Here is a 16412-nt window from a genome sequence, read left to right as displayed (position 1 = left end):
TTCCACCATGAAAGAGAGATGAGTAGAGAGAGATTTTCCCCACAACGTTTAAGGTTATCATACCAGTTTGAGGCCCTCAGCAGTGAACAAGTCTACGAAAGACGTAGGGACGTAGAAATACAACACCCAGGGGACCTTATCATACAACTAAGCAGAGAAGTTCTCGCGCAAGGTAAGTATCTTTATAGAACACGAGTAGTCATGATGAGAGAGTGAGTGCAGACGGCATAGATACATGCATGTAAACACCCGTACAATAATGGGGCATGTTCAAGGGCTGGTACCGGATACCTCGAATGAGGAACTTCCTCCCGGTACGTGATCACGGCGAAGGGAAAGTGGATCGATTTTGAAGGTCAGTCTTGATGTGTTCGTCAGCCAGATAACTTTTAGTCTCGTCTTTGTCGTTTATGATCGGTGACTCTGATCCTATCCAGATAGAGGATCAGTGCTCCCTACAGGAAGGGATAAGTCCTATGTAGGATATGAGTAGATGCTTAGGGGAGAAGAATCTTAGACACACATAAACAAAACTGGCAGTCTTTGTTGGGGTTGACATCGCTATACGTTTACTTTACAGATGACAATGGAATCGGGTACATCTGTATTAAGTGATGGAGCCACTTAACCCATCAAAGGTGATGGGAAATTAGTAATACGTTATACATAAGGAAATAATATCAAAAAAAGGATAAGTGAATTTCATTACCGTTAAACAAAACTAGGTTACTTCTACCCCCAACGAAATGAGTCTTTTTTTTCTTTTTTTCCTCCTACACAGATATTACTTTCACTCCAGTGGTCTACAAGTGTCTGGTTGCGTGCCTCCTCGCCTCATTGGGTCACGCACCGCCTGGCGACATACCTCTGACTCCCACAGATCTCGTGTGGACGTAGCCACATGCAGGAGGTGACAGAGCCAGCGTCTGCTTCTTTTCTCATCATCCACAGCTTAGAAGGTAGGGCTCTTCCTTCTACCATCCTCACACTTCGCTCTCGAGTCTCCAGTCTTTTATTGGCACGTCTGTCATCACCAGAGCAACTGGTGACTCTATGTATTATAGAAAATGGTATATATATATATATATATATATATATATATATATATATATATATATATATATATATATATATATATATATGTATATATATATATATATATATATATATATATATATATATATATATATATATATATATATATATATATATATATATATATATATATATATATATATATATATATATATATATATAACATACAAACCTCCAACAGTCAGGATCGAACCCGGGACCCCATAGGCTCATAGCCTAGTGGTTAGCATTTCCGCCTCTTGCACAGGGGTCCCGGGTTCGATCCTGGCTGTTGGAGGTTTGCATCTATGATGGTGCGCGTTCATATGCACTTCATTCGTATGTATATATATATATATATATATATATATACATATATATTGTTATGCAATACAGGATAACGCTACTTCAAAACTACGGGATGAAATTGCACACCAGGATTAAAACTACTTATATTACAAGAGATGAAGAATACAAGACAAAAGAAGTACATTACTCGAGCACAGATATTTACGTTAACACTGACCAGCCCAAGTAAGATTTCAGACCAAAAGATCTCTTTCCTTTGCAACAACTGGAGGACAGAAACACGACACAAAATACACCTCATCCGTGGGTAATTCTATACGACAAGTCACCCTACACTGCTTCACTCGGACCCGAAACGACACAGTCCAGCACCATATAGTTTAGTGTAGCAGCGCCACATCACTCATTGCGAACGCGATGATCATAGTGGCTACAGGGTTGAGACGAATGGGAACCCATTTTACCTGCTTGGTGCGTGGTGGCTGAAGGAATCACGGCCAAGCCTGTTTTGTTTTTAAGATCGTCGGACCTCTGCTTGGTCCGACACGGGTTTTTGCCTGATGGTGGCCCGTTTCATGTTTTATTTTATACATGGCATGTCGGTGTCTTGTGTGTGTGTGTGTGTGTGTGTGTGTGTGTGTGTGTGTGTGTGTGTGTGTGTGTGTGTGTGTGTGTGTGTGTGTGTGTGTGTGTGTGTGTGTGTTCAAGATCTTCCGAGATGCAGGCAGCTTCTTTTGGAGCTGGTGTTGAACGCGCTATCTTCATCTGGGAGGTAGGTATTCAGCTATGGTCCGGAGAAGGTGTTCCGTTTGGTTCTTTTGGGTCTTGTAAAATGGTGAGGGCCTCTGGTATTACATGGTCTTCCTCATCGAAGTCTGGGACTCGTGGAGGAGACTTGGTGTCACTTCGCGGTCCAGCCTACTAGTAGTTGATAGTGATGGTATGGTAGGGAGGAACTCCATCCCTCCGCCTCTGTCCCCTGCGACATGCAGGAGATATAGGGTTAGCATTCTTTTCCTCCTGTTCACGGGGATGATCCTTGGTACCAGCCCAGTCCTGGCATGTCATCCGCAGATAGAAAAAACAAAAAAAAGAGCAGGGGTATAAGACCCATGGCTTGAGGTATGTCAATGTTGACCTCTCTCCCATCACCCCATACTACCCCTATTTCAGTGTTTGTTCTCCTTGATATACGTCCTTCTTCCCTTCTACTAAGGTGGTATTCTGTCCACCCGAGGGAGTCTGCTCGTCCCTCCTACCTGATGGTCCAGATTCATGATCAACTGCCTGTGTAGGAGAGTGTCAAAGGCTTTCTAGTTGTCCAAATACAAAAGCTACCCCAAGGCATCTCTCTGGTCTGAGAGAAAGTTCATTCTGTGTGTGTGTGTGTGTGTGTGTGTGTGTGTGTGTGTGTGTGTGTGTGTGTGTGTCGTCTACTCAGCGACGGGGAAAAGAAAATGTGTCCAATCGTATCTAAATGTACGAGTTTGCCCCAGGGGCTTTAACGAGGTGGCCAGGGGGCAGTTCGAGGCAACGCTTCACCCAGGAGCAGGGTAAGGTGGGGCCCTTTTTTTCTTTTTTGTTAGGGTGGGGTGGGGTCGGTCGGTTTAGCCCTCTTAAGTTCCAGTACACTGAAGATACACATCGAGCGAGCGAGGGCTTGAAGGCTACAGCTAAGATGATGATGACCGTCACATCGAGCGAGGGCTTGAAGGCTACAGCTGAGATGATGATGACCGTCGATGTGATGGCATTCGTAGTAATGCCACGGTCGAGATGAGAGAGCGCTGGGGATTCTCGAGGCCAATCGAGACACGGAGCCGTGCTACTCCAAGTATCATCGACACCCAATGCTCGGTCAGCTAAGGGGAAGGAGGAGGATGGCTATGTGGGAGAGCCACTCGCTGCTTAAACAGGTTTGAGAGAGAGAGAGAGAGAGAGAGAGAGAGAGAGAGAGAGAGAGAGAGAGAGAGAGAGAGAGAGAGAGAGAGAGAGAGAGAGGCAGCCGTTATGTCTAAACGTAAATATCTGAACTCGACGTATTTCTAATGGCTCTCGGACATCACTACGTCACTTGTTTCATCCCCGAGATTCGTAGAGACTTAGATGGTTGAAACTCTCCAAGCCTTTCATTGGATTTTTGATCTATTGTCTTTTTTTCGCGATCCGGCCACAGGGTGGGGCAGAGCTGGAGGTAATGGCCATGTTGCTCAGCGGGTACACTTGGCGGGCGGCTCAGACTAGTGAGTGGCGGGTTTCCCCTGGCGAACAACCTTTGCCGGGCCAATGACGGAATTCGACCCCACCTTACTAGGATACATTTGGGTGGGCAAATGCCTCTTGTTATACTAGAAGCACCGGACTGCAAAAGGAGTAACTTATTCATTTGACGGAGGACATTGCTATGGGGGGTGTATCAGAAGGGAAGGATGTGTTGGGGCACGAGTGACGAAATCCTCACATGACAGACAGACGTTTGCCAGAGGTGGTGTTGCACTACCAGCTTGGCCTTACCACCTGCCAGTCATGTTGGCTTCCTCGATCTGCATCCAAGCATCATCGACGCGACTCGTGCAGTAAACATTTTCAATATTTTCCTTCACTACGTATTTTTCTTTTTTTCCTTTTTTGATATTCATAGCGGCTGCGCAGCGTTCCTCCGTCTCTGGCTCGCTAGCCGGCGATGGGTGGCGACACTCACGGAAAGAACTGCCACGGGTCGAGAGAGAGAGAGAGAGAGAGAGAGAGAGAGAGAGAGAGAGAGAGAGAGAGAGAGAGAGAGAGAGAGAGAGAGAGAGAGGTTGCACGGGCGGGTTTTTGCTCAACACACGGGAGGAGTTCGGGTGGACCTTCTACTCTTCACCTCGGATGAATCATGGGTGATAGGGGCCCCTCTAGGCTGAGGGTTGCGTTTCCAATGAGCAGAATAGACTTTAAAAGAAAATGACTGAGTCTCTCCCGACTGTCCTTGGCAGCAGGTCAAGGATAGTCCCATCACCAGCAAATACATATTTGCCTCGACCATCTCGGCAAGTTCCACTGAGGATTGGCCAGAATAAACCCCACACTATGTTTCACAGGATCTCCCACAGCCTGCAACAGGTACAGGCGCTTGGACATATCCCCTATGGAGCACACAGAGCTCACGTTGACCAGAGATTTACCAGTCGTCTTTAGCCGCTATCCTTGGCCATAGATGCGTTAACCTGGCTCGCTCATAAGTCATTCTGTGGTGCAGTCATACGCCCTCACGGAGGGAATGCCGGATCCATACGTTGTCTTGCGAGTCGAATCCTTTGAAGATCACCACTTGCTTTCAAAATATAGTATGATGGAGGAGCCAGTGTGGCTTATTGTGCTGAGTCTACTGCTGCATGCAGGGACGTCCACACACTCTGACAATCCCTGGGCCTCTGTCTGTCTGGGGCCAAGACATGATGGAGTAGCCAGTGTGGCTTATTGTGCTGAGTCTACTGCTGTATGCAGGGACGTCCACACACTCTGACAATACCTGGGCCTCTCCCTGGGGGCCAAGACATGATGGAGGAGCCAGTGTGGCTTATTGTTCTTAGTCCAATGCTGTATGCAGGGACGTCCACAAACTATGACAGTACCTGGGCCTCTCCCTGGGGGCCAAGACATCATCACTTGCTGCGTTAGTCTTCCTAGCCAGCCACTCAGAAAGGGAGTTTAAAACTCCTGAGTCATCTTATACAGACGAACTATTCAGTCCCTGCGTAGTTCCTGTCCCTACGCAATTACACCCTACGCAATTCCACCGCCGGAGAAGAATGAATCAAATCAAGCCTCGGGTGCCTCGACACCAGGTCTCGAAACGTTTTTCCGGAGCACGGCATATGGTGGTAGGGAGCCACTGCGATCCTTGAGTAGTCCCCCAAGTTAACTGTTCATATGTTCGCACAAGGACGTCGCCCAATCTTATACAAGGAAGCATCCTTTCGGTAAACCTTACAAGGCTGTGTGATGAAAGCTGTCGAGCCGTTTCTTCAAGCTTACGTAGAATAATGATGCAGCCTCATTATTGTCTCAAGACGACGGAAGCTACCGTGATTGACTGAGTTTCCCAGAAGTTTCAGCTTCTTAAGAAATCTGCGTCAAGCTCCCATACGCATCCTTGACATCTTCATGTATACGTTTCAGCGTATGGATGAAAAACGATGTGTTGGATGCCATTATATAAGTGTTGATGGCTGTCTAGTTTCGCAGTCGAGGCAGGAGCGGACATTTTGATTACTGATCCCCGTACAATGTCGACCATTCCTTCTTTCTACGAAGCCTCCATACGAAGCCTACCCTTTTCCTAAGGGTTTTAACCTTGATATAGTCTTTCATACCATCATGATGCTTATCGGCTAATCTGTCAGATACGTTATCATACGTATCAGCGTATACTATCATCTCCTCGGGTTAGGGACAGAAGCAGTTACAAGGAGAAAAGTGTTGTTAGTCATGTGTAATGTTGAGTTCATGTTCTGCCGTGTTTTTACACTCTGTTGACGGGACAAAGGACAAGTCATCATCCCCCAAAATCCAAAGTCAGAGGTGTTCCTATTTCATCTTTGTCTCAGTACGTTCATAACTTGGTGTACCTGTAATCTTTATGATAGTGCCCTTGGGCCATGCAAGGTGTGTGACATGCACGGTCCATTCTCCTGGCTGATGGGGGAGACACACCCTGTGGCAGGTATAGATATCAATTCTTCGCGTGAATGTTTGACAGAAAAACACGTCGCACGAACACCATTTTCGTTGTCGGCAATCAAAGCGGGTAACTAAACGGAGGACATTATAGTGGTATGGCGGTCGTGGGACCTTGGCGTCCTAGCCTCTCGATGTTCATGGTCGTAAGGCGTCACTCTAAACGAGCACGTCCTGAAGAAGGTGTACCAAACTGGGGTGATGATAAGGATATCCACACTCAGTGGCTACAAGCCCTCTTAAGTCTCTGGCATCTAGGGTGCGAGGCAAGCGTTTCCTAACAGGGAACCCTTACCTAACAGGGAACCCCTACCTACTTGCGCAGTTACTCCCGCTGCAGATGCCTAGGCTACCTCCAACCTTGGCCCATTATATTCCTTGAATGTCCCGACCATGGCCATTATCTACCTATCCTGCCCCAACCCGGGCTATTATGTTAGAAACAGTTGTACTCTGAGGCTAAGTTGTGTATCCTGTTTCCCCTGACGTACATATATCCTGCTCATAAGACATCTTGTCGTAAAATGCGAGCGTCATGCGCTTCCATCGGCATGCGGGGGAAGTACAGAACTCAGTAGCAAATAACCCAGTACCTGGGTTTGATGATGTGTCGTTCTTCCAGTCTTCCATCGTTGTTAGAAAAGTCTCTTACTGCACCATTCAGGCAAATTGGTTGTTGGTTACGTTGGGATCTGGCCTTATCATGTATATACCTCCTAGATGCCAGCACAGTACTAGATTATCTTAACGAAGTCGTGAGGGAATTAATGTTAGCAGATATTCTGGTGTATGTTGCATGCAGACTTTTTGAAGATCTTTTTTTTTCTTTTTTAAGTCTCCGTAGCTTCCTAGTTCGCCAGCTCAACTTGAGCTACAGCAACAGCAACAAAGAGGTTACTCCTCGTCTCTGAGTTGAGTGAGGCAAAGACAATAGCTATGAGAATCAGTGAAGGAGACTGTGGAACTCTCTTTAGTCACCGTAAACTTAGAGATGGTTAACATTAACCTTGCATGCCTGTGGTAACGGGCGCGACAAGAGGATAACTGGGTTGGTGTTAAACAATCACTGAGGACTATTTTGAAACAACAAACAAAGACTCTCTACATGTAAACAAACGGGAATTCAAGTAATCATGTTCATTAATCAACTTCGTATAAGAATGTCAAGAGTTGACACAATCGTCATGTTACTTCTTTGTTCTTCCTCCGCTTAAGGGGAAATTTCCAGCCCCTTCCCTCCTGGCTCTTTTGCACCCTCATTACCATGCAGTCCAGCCAGAATGGTTTGCCTGGGACGTCAGCACTTCCGTGTGCCAGCTACCAATCGCAGCGCCAGCAGTGGTACAGAGCGCGAGAGAGAGAGCGCGCACTGCCTCGCTCCTCAGTTGCCGATGGTAGAGTGAGGATGTATGTCGTGAAAAACATCACGCTTCAGGCAGCCGACACCACGAGCAAAAGGGGTCCGATGACGTCGCATCATGGGCAGCCAACGAGCTCCCTCTGTCGAAGTCCAGTCAAGGGCATATGTCTACCTCAAGGCCAGGCCTTTGTTTAGGCATATGAATAAAAAAAAAAGGCACCAATGATAGGGAGAAATGTCAAAAATGATAAATTATCTATAGAACCAGAAAAGACACAAGGAGTTAGTGAAGTCTACAAAGCTTCGAGGCGAATGGAAATAAACATATAATAGCCTAACCTTCAGTTGAACAACGGTCGGATGAATATCACTGAAGCAGAACTGTCGAGTATTGCATATCGTTGGTGAGGCCGGGAGCTTACAAGCGAGCAGCCAGCAACCTCTCGGAAGTAGAGACCAAAGAAGTCCCTCTGGAAGAGGGAAAGTGAAGGAATGATACCGTCAGCGAAGGGCAAGTAGGTTAAGTCTGCAGGGCAAGACTGGAAGAGTTAGTAAGTTGGATTGCTCTGAACTCTACCTATTGAGTGTGCCGAGCTAGAACCAACCCAGATGTAAATTCATGGAATCGTTTGCCAGTCAAAGTAGTTGAAAGTGATGCAAGAGATACATTTAAGTGTAGACTCGATACATTTCTCGCTTCAGATCCACGACTGATGTCATTTGTGCCTACGTGAACAGTTTATGATTTTATCCATAATATGTACGTACTTCTACTCTTACCACACTGATCCATGATAGTCATGTCTCTTCCACGATCACAAACAGCCTTAAGGGACCAAATGGTTTGTTTTAAATTCCTTTGTATTCCTTTATTCTTGTGTAATGTGACGTTTCCAAGGGAAGTTGTTACAAGAATATTAAGTGTTCATAGCAGTGAACAGTGGAATTAGAAATGGATCCATCAGATTAGATGGAAAAGTTGTGAAAGGGTTTTAGAAAAAAAAGAGACTTGGTAGGTAATTGCTTTTTGGAGGTATTAGATTTAACTAGGTGGCGTCATACCCCCCCCCCCCCCCTGCCCCCCGACACATCCTGTCCGAGTCTGTAGACGGAGTTGTGTTTAAGATGAGGAGCGAGTAAAAGAGAGGAGAAGAAGCAAGCGCGAGAGAGGAGACAGAGCAAGCTCGAAGGAGGTGGAGGAATGCAGTGTATGGTGTGTCGTCAGCCCGGACGCTCGTTGCGTTGGGTACCAGTCGGGTGTGTGGCATTAGGTACCTCATCCTATTAAGTTCGGGAGCCCCTTTTTTCTAGTATGGGTGAAGGTGGGGGTTTGGAGCTGAGCCAGCCAGAAGCTCTGGGCGCGAAGCCACTGACCAGCCCACAACCAGAGTCGACAACGCACTCAGCCGCTTTAACCTGGGTAAGGCTTGATATGAGAGGAACCACATACAACTGGGTACAGTAGAAAGCGGAGGGGTTTGCTTGCCACTGTTCCACCAATGTCAAGGAGCCTAACCTCTTGGGAGACATGATGATAACCTCGTAATGTTGTGTGTGACCACCACCACCACCTTCGTCAGGTTTTCGAGCTCACGTTAAGATATTTCTTGTTGGAGACACCCGGTCGCGTGTGTGTGGTGGTGTTAAACACAGGTTGTGTCCTTTCGTTCACCAGAGATATAGATTTTTTTTGACAAATGAAGCGTGTTGCCTCCCCATGCGTCCCGCGTAGCAAGCAGGTCAGGAATGACTGCAACTACAGCGACTGGCTCAGGGACCGACCGCAAGCCAACCACAGTTGAAAAACGTTTTCACATCGGGGTCCTCAGGCATAGGTTTGAATCTTGGTTGCGGCAGTCGGTCCTCAGTCGACCTAGCTGTTCATCCTCCTCTAGGGGTTGGTCGATGAATTGGGTAACTGGCTTAGGTTAGTATATAATGCACCGAAACCACAGCTCCCTTTCCACATCCAGGCCCCACAGAACTCTCCATGGTTTACTCCAGACGCTTCACATGCCCTGGTTCAATCTATTGACAGTACGTCGACCCCGGTATACCACATCGTTCCAATTCACTCTATTCCTTGCACGCCTTTCACCCTCCTGCATGTTCAGGCCCCGATCGCTCAAAATCTTTTTCACTCCATCCTTCCACCTCCACTTTGGTCTCCCACTTCTCCTCGTTCCCTCCACATGAGACACATATTTCCTCTTTGTTAATCTTTTCTCACTCATTCTCTCCATGTGACCAGACCATTTCAATACACCCTCTTCTGCTCTCTCAACCAAACTCTATTTACTACCACACATCTCTCTTACCCATTCTTTACATACTCGATCAAACCACCTCACACCACATATACTTGCCCTACGCCGCAATGTTGGTTTACTTCTCCACAACGAGATATTTTGGTTTTTGCTCCCGAGAGCTGGCTGCTTGTGTGCCCCCACCACTAGCTAGACCTAGCAACACTCGGCAAGCTGCTGCGCCGCATGTTTAGTGGCCGTTGGCAACTCAAGGGTGCACAGTTTTGATGACTGTTTCTTCCCCTACACTTCAAAGCTTTGGAACTCGCTACTCTCTCATATCCTTCTTAATAGCTATGACGTGGCACATTTTAGAATATAGGTTTTTCGACTCTCCAAACATTCGTAAATACTTTCCCTCCTTGTTTTTTTTTCCCCTCTTTCATTAACATCTTTATATTTCACTTAAGACCCGACCGTGACTTGTACTTTTGTCCGTGACTGGAGCCTCCAACGTAAAACAAGAAAAGTTAGTGACGTGGACTTGATTAGGGCATTCATTTGCCCGTGCTCTCGTAGTGAACATGACGAAAATGGAAGTGAAGTGATTTAGTGGCATTTGCTGTACCTGTCAACGCCAGCTAAGATGTTCTCACTAGCCTGGCCTTGATCCTCTCCAGCTCAGGACCACAACGTGAGCGCAGGAATGTCTGTCGTGTTCATCTTGGATCATCTACCACATTGAACAGTTTATCTGCCGCCTGGAATAAATGAACAATGGAACCAGTAAGAAGAAGAAAAGCAAAAGATATCAAGAGACACTTTTCTAAAGGTTCAAGAGATGTCAAGAGAGTTTCGCAAGGTGTTGTTGCCGGCTGGTGAACGTAACGGTAAAGACAGGGAAGTAAAAACAGTTAATCGTCAAGATCTCATCAAGCATGAATCATTCTATCCACCGAGTGTCCTGTGTAGAGCCAGCCATTGTCTCCCAGAGAAACACGAACGGAGCCTTCATTCCCTTGAATATCTATCCCTTCACAGAAGACACATATCCTTCACAATGAGGCTTCCTGTTTACGAAACCTGAGGCTCGAATACGCAGGCACTTGGCCCAGCGTGGAATTGATCACCTCATAAGATTTCAGGAGAGGCGAGACAAGCACATCCGAAAATAGAATGGTCTGTTTTTGTTTTCGTCGAAATCCGTTTCAGTCCGGATTGAATGCAGTCGCGTGCTTACCGGCGCACGCGCGCGTGTAAACCTCCCGTCTCATTCGACCGAAGGTCGTCTGGTACGATGGTACCAGCGAAGCTTGAGATGAAGGAAGCAGCTGTGTATGTAGACTCTCGTTGGTGGTTCCTCATGCAAGACAAAAATGCTTGGTGTCGATGATGGCGTGAAGTCCAGGGACAAGATCGCTGTTGTGATCTCGACAAGGAATGAGAGATTTGACCAGCGTGTTTGTGACGGAGGAAAGAACTGGGAGCGGACAGTGTGTCTGTACTGGACCAGAGCCGGAAGGATACAGGCTCTGTGTCTGTAGTGGACCAGAGGTGTGAGGATACAGGCTCTGTCTCTGTGGTGGACCAGAGGTGTGAGGATACAGGCTCTGTGTCTGTGGTGGACCAGAGGTGTGAGGATACATGCACTGTCTCAGTGGTGGACAGAGGTGTGAGGATACAGGCTCTGTGTCTGTGGTGGACCAGAGGGGAGGAGGATACAAGCTCTGTCTCAGTGGTGGACCGGAGGTGTGAGGATACAGGCTCTGTCTCAGTGGTGGACCAGAGGTGTGAGGATGCAGGCTCTGTCTCTCTGGAGGACCTGAGGCGGCCACCTTCTCTCACTGGCTTTGTTTAACGTGGGTTTCATTTACTTAACCTGAACCCGTGAGTTGCACCCCTCGCTCCGTGCCTTGCAACCGAATATGGACACTGCAGGTACAATCACCTCAGCAGTTTCCAGTGTCTGGTTATTCTAAAGCTAGACACAAATTTTTTTTCTTTTCTCTCTCATCCCTAGAGAGGTTTAGGCTGGTGAACTATAAGGTGAGGACGCGTTTGAGACACTTTCAAGAACGCAATGTAGGATCGTAAAGTATCCCACAGAACGTAGCGAACATATGAGTGTCACGTGATACTCTGTACACTCTCTCTCTCTCTCTCTCTCTCTCTCTCTCTCTCTCTCTCTCTCTCTCTCTCTCTCTCTCTCTCTCTCTCTCTCTCTCTCACGTCTCTCTCACGTCTCTTGCCGCACATGCGCATCCAACACGGGCTGGATGTAGAAATCCCCACCTGTCGCTTTACTGCGCAGTGCCATTGTATACGACCTGAGTCACCACATCCCTGAATCCTTTGTTCGGAAACTCAGATTTTCTCACAGTGGAATCATGAATGTAAACATCAGAGAATCCTTTGTAAAACATTCAGTGGGATAAAGATCCGCTTGGGCGATCCGGCTCACAGAGATCTATCACGCAATAGACGCACATTTCCTCGCCAGCTTCTGGAACTTTATAACCATCTTCCTCAAGGGGGAAACACCTGTTTCTGACTGACCTACGTAACTGGTGATGGACAGTACATCTGCACAGAACCTTGCCGATCTACACACGAGTAAGGACGGGACTGTACCTTGAGCCATAGAGTGATGAAGGCAGTAAGGACAGTGTCGTACCTTACTCTCCCCTAGATTTTTACATTTACGTTTTACCTCGAGAATAGAACACCCTAGGGAAAACCAGGCCCTAAATAGACGAAAAAAGGTGAATATTATCTAGCCCAGGTAGGAACTAGTACCAAGCGTCCTTCAGCCCAGGTAGGAACTATTACCAAGCGTCCTTAAGCCTAGGTAGGAACCCAGGACTTTGGTTCCTCACAAGCAGGCAGGATCTAGGACCATGGGGGACTGAGTTTACCCTCAGGCAGGTAGGAACTAGCACCACGGATGCACCAGTTCAGGCATGAACCAGCGATGTGGGTCAACCACCCGCAGCCAAGAGGCAGCACCGTGAATCCTCCAGGCAGGGAGCCAGTGACAAAGACGTCACAACATTGCCCTAGGCCCCTCGGGTAATCCTCACTCAAAGAGAGTGGAGAATACATCTTTCTTCCCCCCAACGTAGTTGAGCTCATCCAGCCAAACACACATTGAGGCGTTAACCACATACATTAAACGTATATATCTCTTCCTTCGAGACACACATATATACACACACACTCAGTCTGCAGGTTATGTGTGCCCTGGTAAGTGTACCATCGAGATGTTCGTGGAATAACTCCTCCTCACCTGACACCCAGAAATACTTCTGTGTAGACAAGTTCTCCTCTTTGGGACAATGATATCATGGACACTTGCATGATAAGTCAGGCGTGCGTCATGCATGACATTAACGAGTGACAGAAAACGTATATATGTATATATATATATATATATATATATATATATATATATATATATATATATATATATATATATATATATTATCTATATTTATATTTATTATACTTTGTCGCTGTCTCCCGCGTTTGCGAGGTAGCGCAAGGAAACAGACGAAAGAAATGGCCCAACCCACCCCCATACACATGTATATACATACGTCCACACACGCAAATATACATACCTACACAGCTTTCCATGGTTTACCCCAGTCGCTTCACATGCCTTGATTCAATCCACTGACAGCACGTCAACCCCGGTATATCACATCGCTCCAATTCACTCTATTCCTTGCCCTCCTTTCACCCTCCTGCATGTTCAGGCCCCGATCACACAAAATCTTTTTCACTCCATCTTTCCACCTCCAATTTGGTCTCCCTCTTCTCCTCGTTCCCTCCACCTCCGACACATATATCCTCTTGGTCAATCTTTCCTCACTCATTCTCTCCATGTGCCCAAACCACTTCAAAACACCCTCTTCTGCTCTCTCAACCACGCTCTTTTTATTTCCACACATCTCTCTTACCCTTACGTTACTCACTCGATCAAACCACCTCACACCACACATTGTCCTCAAACATCTCATTTCCAGCACATCCATCCTCCTGCGCACAACTCTATCCACAGCCCACGCCTCGCAACCATACAACATTGTTGGAACCACTATTCCTTCAAACATACCCATTTTTGCTTTCCGAGATAATGTTCTCGACTTCCACACATTCTTCAAGGCCCCCAGAATTTTCGCCCCCTCCCCCACCCTATGATATATATATATATATATATATATATATATATATATATATATATATATATATTTTGTCTTCATTTCTGCATTTTTCTTCTAAGTCATCTTACCAACAGCCTGACGACGTTCATAGAATCACCGACTGACGTTCAGCATTGCCACTGCTGACTGACATTCCCTCACTACCACTGCTGACTGACGTCCCTCACTACCACTGCTGACTGACGTCCCTCACTACCACTGCTGACTGACGTCCCTCACTACCACTGCTGACTGACGTCCCTCACTACCACTGCTGACTGACGTCCCTCACTACCACTGCTGACTGACGTCCCTCACTACCACTGCTGACTGACGTCCCTCACTACCAATGCTAACTGACGTCCAGCACTACCATTTACGACAGACAGTTCAGTAATCATAACTTCACGTCAGTCACGCCACAACTTCACTCCCAGTAAGTTTATCTCGTAGATCTGCGACTTCGGTATGGTCACAACTCACTCTCGGTTAACGCCAACCACACGGGTCTCCCGTCGCGCTAGTGTGCATTCTCATCAGGACTGTTGCTTGAGATTTGAGCTACGTAGTCCACAATGGAAACGAGATGCTGTAGATATCTCGATCTCCGGTTCACGTTCCTTCCTAAATGGCGACGTGTCGCGTCTGTGTCGACCTTTCATCCTACCAGGGAGGGATCTTCGGCGGGTCCCCCATGCTGAAGGGTAGAGGGGTAAAGGGGTGTCACTTTCAGACACCCCCTCCCTTTGTGACCTCTGTGGTCCCTTTTTGCGCTACCGCTCATAGTATGAACGTGGGGTGCACATTGGATTTGTGTGGGAGGTTACTGGCACCAGTCAGTCGATCACCTTACGAAACAAGAGTCACCTCAGGTCAAATATCAAGTGACCGGAAATGGAGACTTAGTTTGGCTTTATGTAGTCGTCAAGATGTACATTATTTATGTACTCATTTGGAGGCCAGGTGTACATTACGTGTATGCTCATTTGGAGGCCAGGTGTACATTAATTGTGTACTCACATGGAGGCCAGGTGTACATGTAAACTCATTTGAAGGCCATGTATATACCTTTGTACTCATCTGGAGGCCAGGTTTACATTACATGTGTACTCATGTAGAGGACAACTACATATTACTTATTTACGTAACTAGACACCAGTCATGTCCAGTACGCTGTGTTATTAGGATGCGTCCATGTCATGTTTTCTGTGATGGTCCTGGTTTTGAATGATGATCTTTTAGATTTTCTGAACACGGTGTGTGTGATGCTTCACACCTGCGTGCATTGTCATGCGCCAATGCAGATTGACACACACACGCACACACACCAGTGCACACTGCTTCACGCTTGTGCGTCTTGCCTAACACGAGTGCTTATTCCCTCATACTTGAGCGTATTGCTTCACGCTAGTGCAAATTGCTTCACGCTTGTGCGTATTGCTTAACACGTTCATATTACCTCATACTTGAGCGTATTGCTTCACACTAGTGCATGTTGCCTCACAGTTGAGCGTATTGCTTCACGCTAGTGCAAATTGCTTCACGCTGGTGGGTATTGCTTAACACGAGTGCATATTACCTCACACTTGTGCATATTACTTCACACTAGCGCATGTTGTCTCACGCTAGTGCAATTTGACTCACGCTTGTGCATAACATCTCACATTAGAGCATACTGTTTCATGCTGGGGCACATTCCCTCACGCCTGTGCTTATTGCTCCACACGAGCACATATTGCTTCACACGAGCACATATCGCTCCACACTAGCACATATTGCCTTAGGTTAGCGCAAAGCAGTCTGACTTATAAACTCTTCCAGGCAAATTTCATAACTTGACCCACCTACCTTACGTCACACTGTTGCTTCACTTTCCCTCTTCTGTAGGTGTTACTTTGGTTGCTTGGCATCCGAGAGCTGGCTGCTTGTGTGCCCCCCACCACAAGCTGGACTAGGCAATACTTGGCAAGCTACTACGTCACAGGTTTACTTTGTGTGGTCGTTGGCAACGCAAAGGTGGACCATTTTGATAACTGTTTCTTCCCCTACACCTCGAGCCTGTAGAACTTACTGCCTTCTCATGTCTTTTCCCAATGATTCGCCACTTTTTGAAATACAGGTTTTCCACTTCCTCCAAAAATACGGGAATACTTTCCCTTGTCTCTTGTTTTTCGCTTTTATTAACCTCTCTATATTTCAACTAAGGCCTAGCCTTGACGTGGACCTTTGTCAGTCAGTGGAGCCTCCAACGTAGAAAAAAAAGGAAAAAAAGAATAGAAAAAAAAATGCCTAACACTAAGCTAAAGTGTGTATGATTATCTCTAAGCTCTTACCTGCCACAGTATATTCCTCCTATTTATACCTACTGGAAAAAAGTATGCTGCATGCAGCATTTATAATGCCTTCGTTCTACCACATATCTCTCTCATATCACCATCATACTTCACAAGTATATTTAGCAGTACAAGAAATGTTTGACTACATCCCATTCATCGGATG

This window comes from Panulirus ornatus, chromosome 6 (assembly GCF_036320965.1).
Source record: "Panulirus ornatus isolate Po-2019 chromosome 6, ASM3632096v1, whole genome shotgun sequence".
NCBI classification, from domain to species: domain Eukaryota; kingdom Metazoa; phylum Arthropoda; class Malacostraca; order Decapoda; family Palinuridae; genus Panulirus; species Panulirus ornatus.
Note: the sequence above shows the minus strand (reverse complement) of the source record.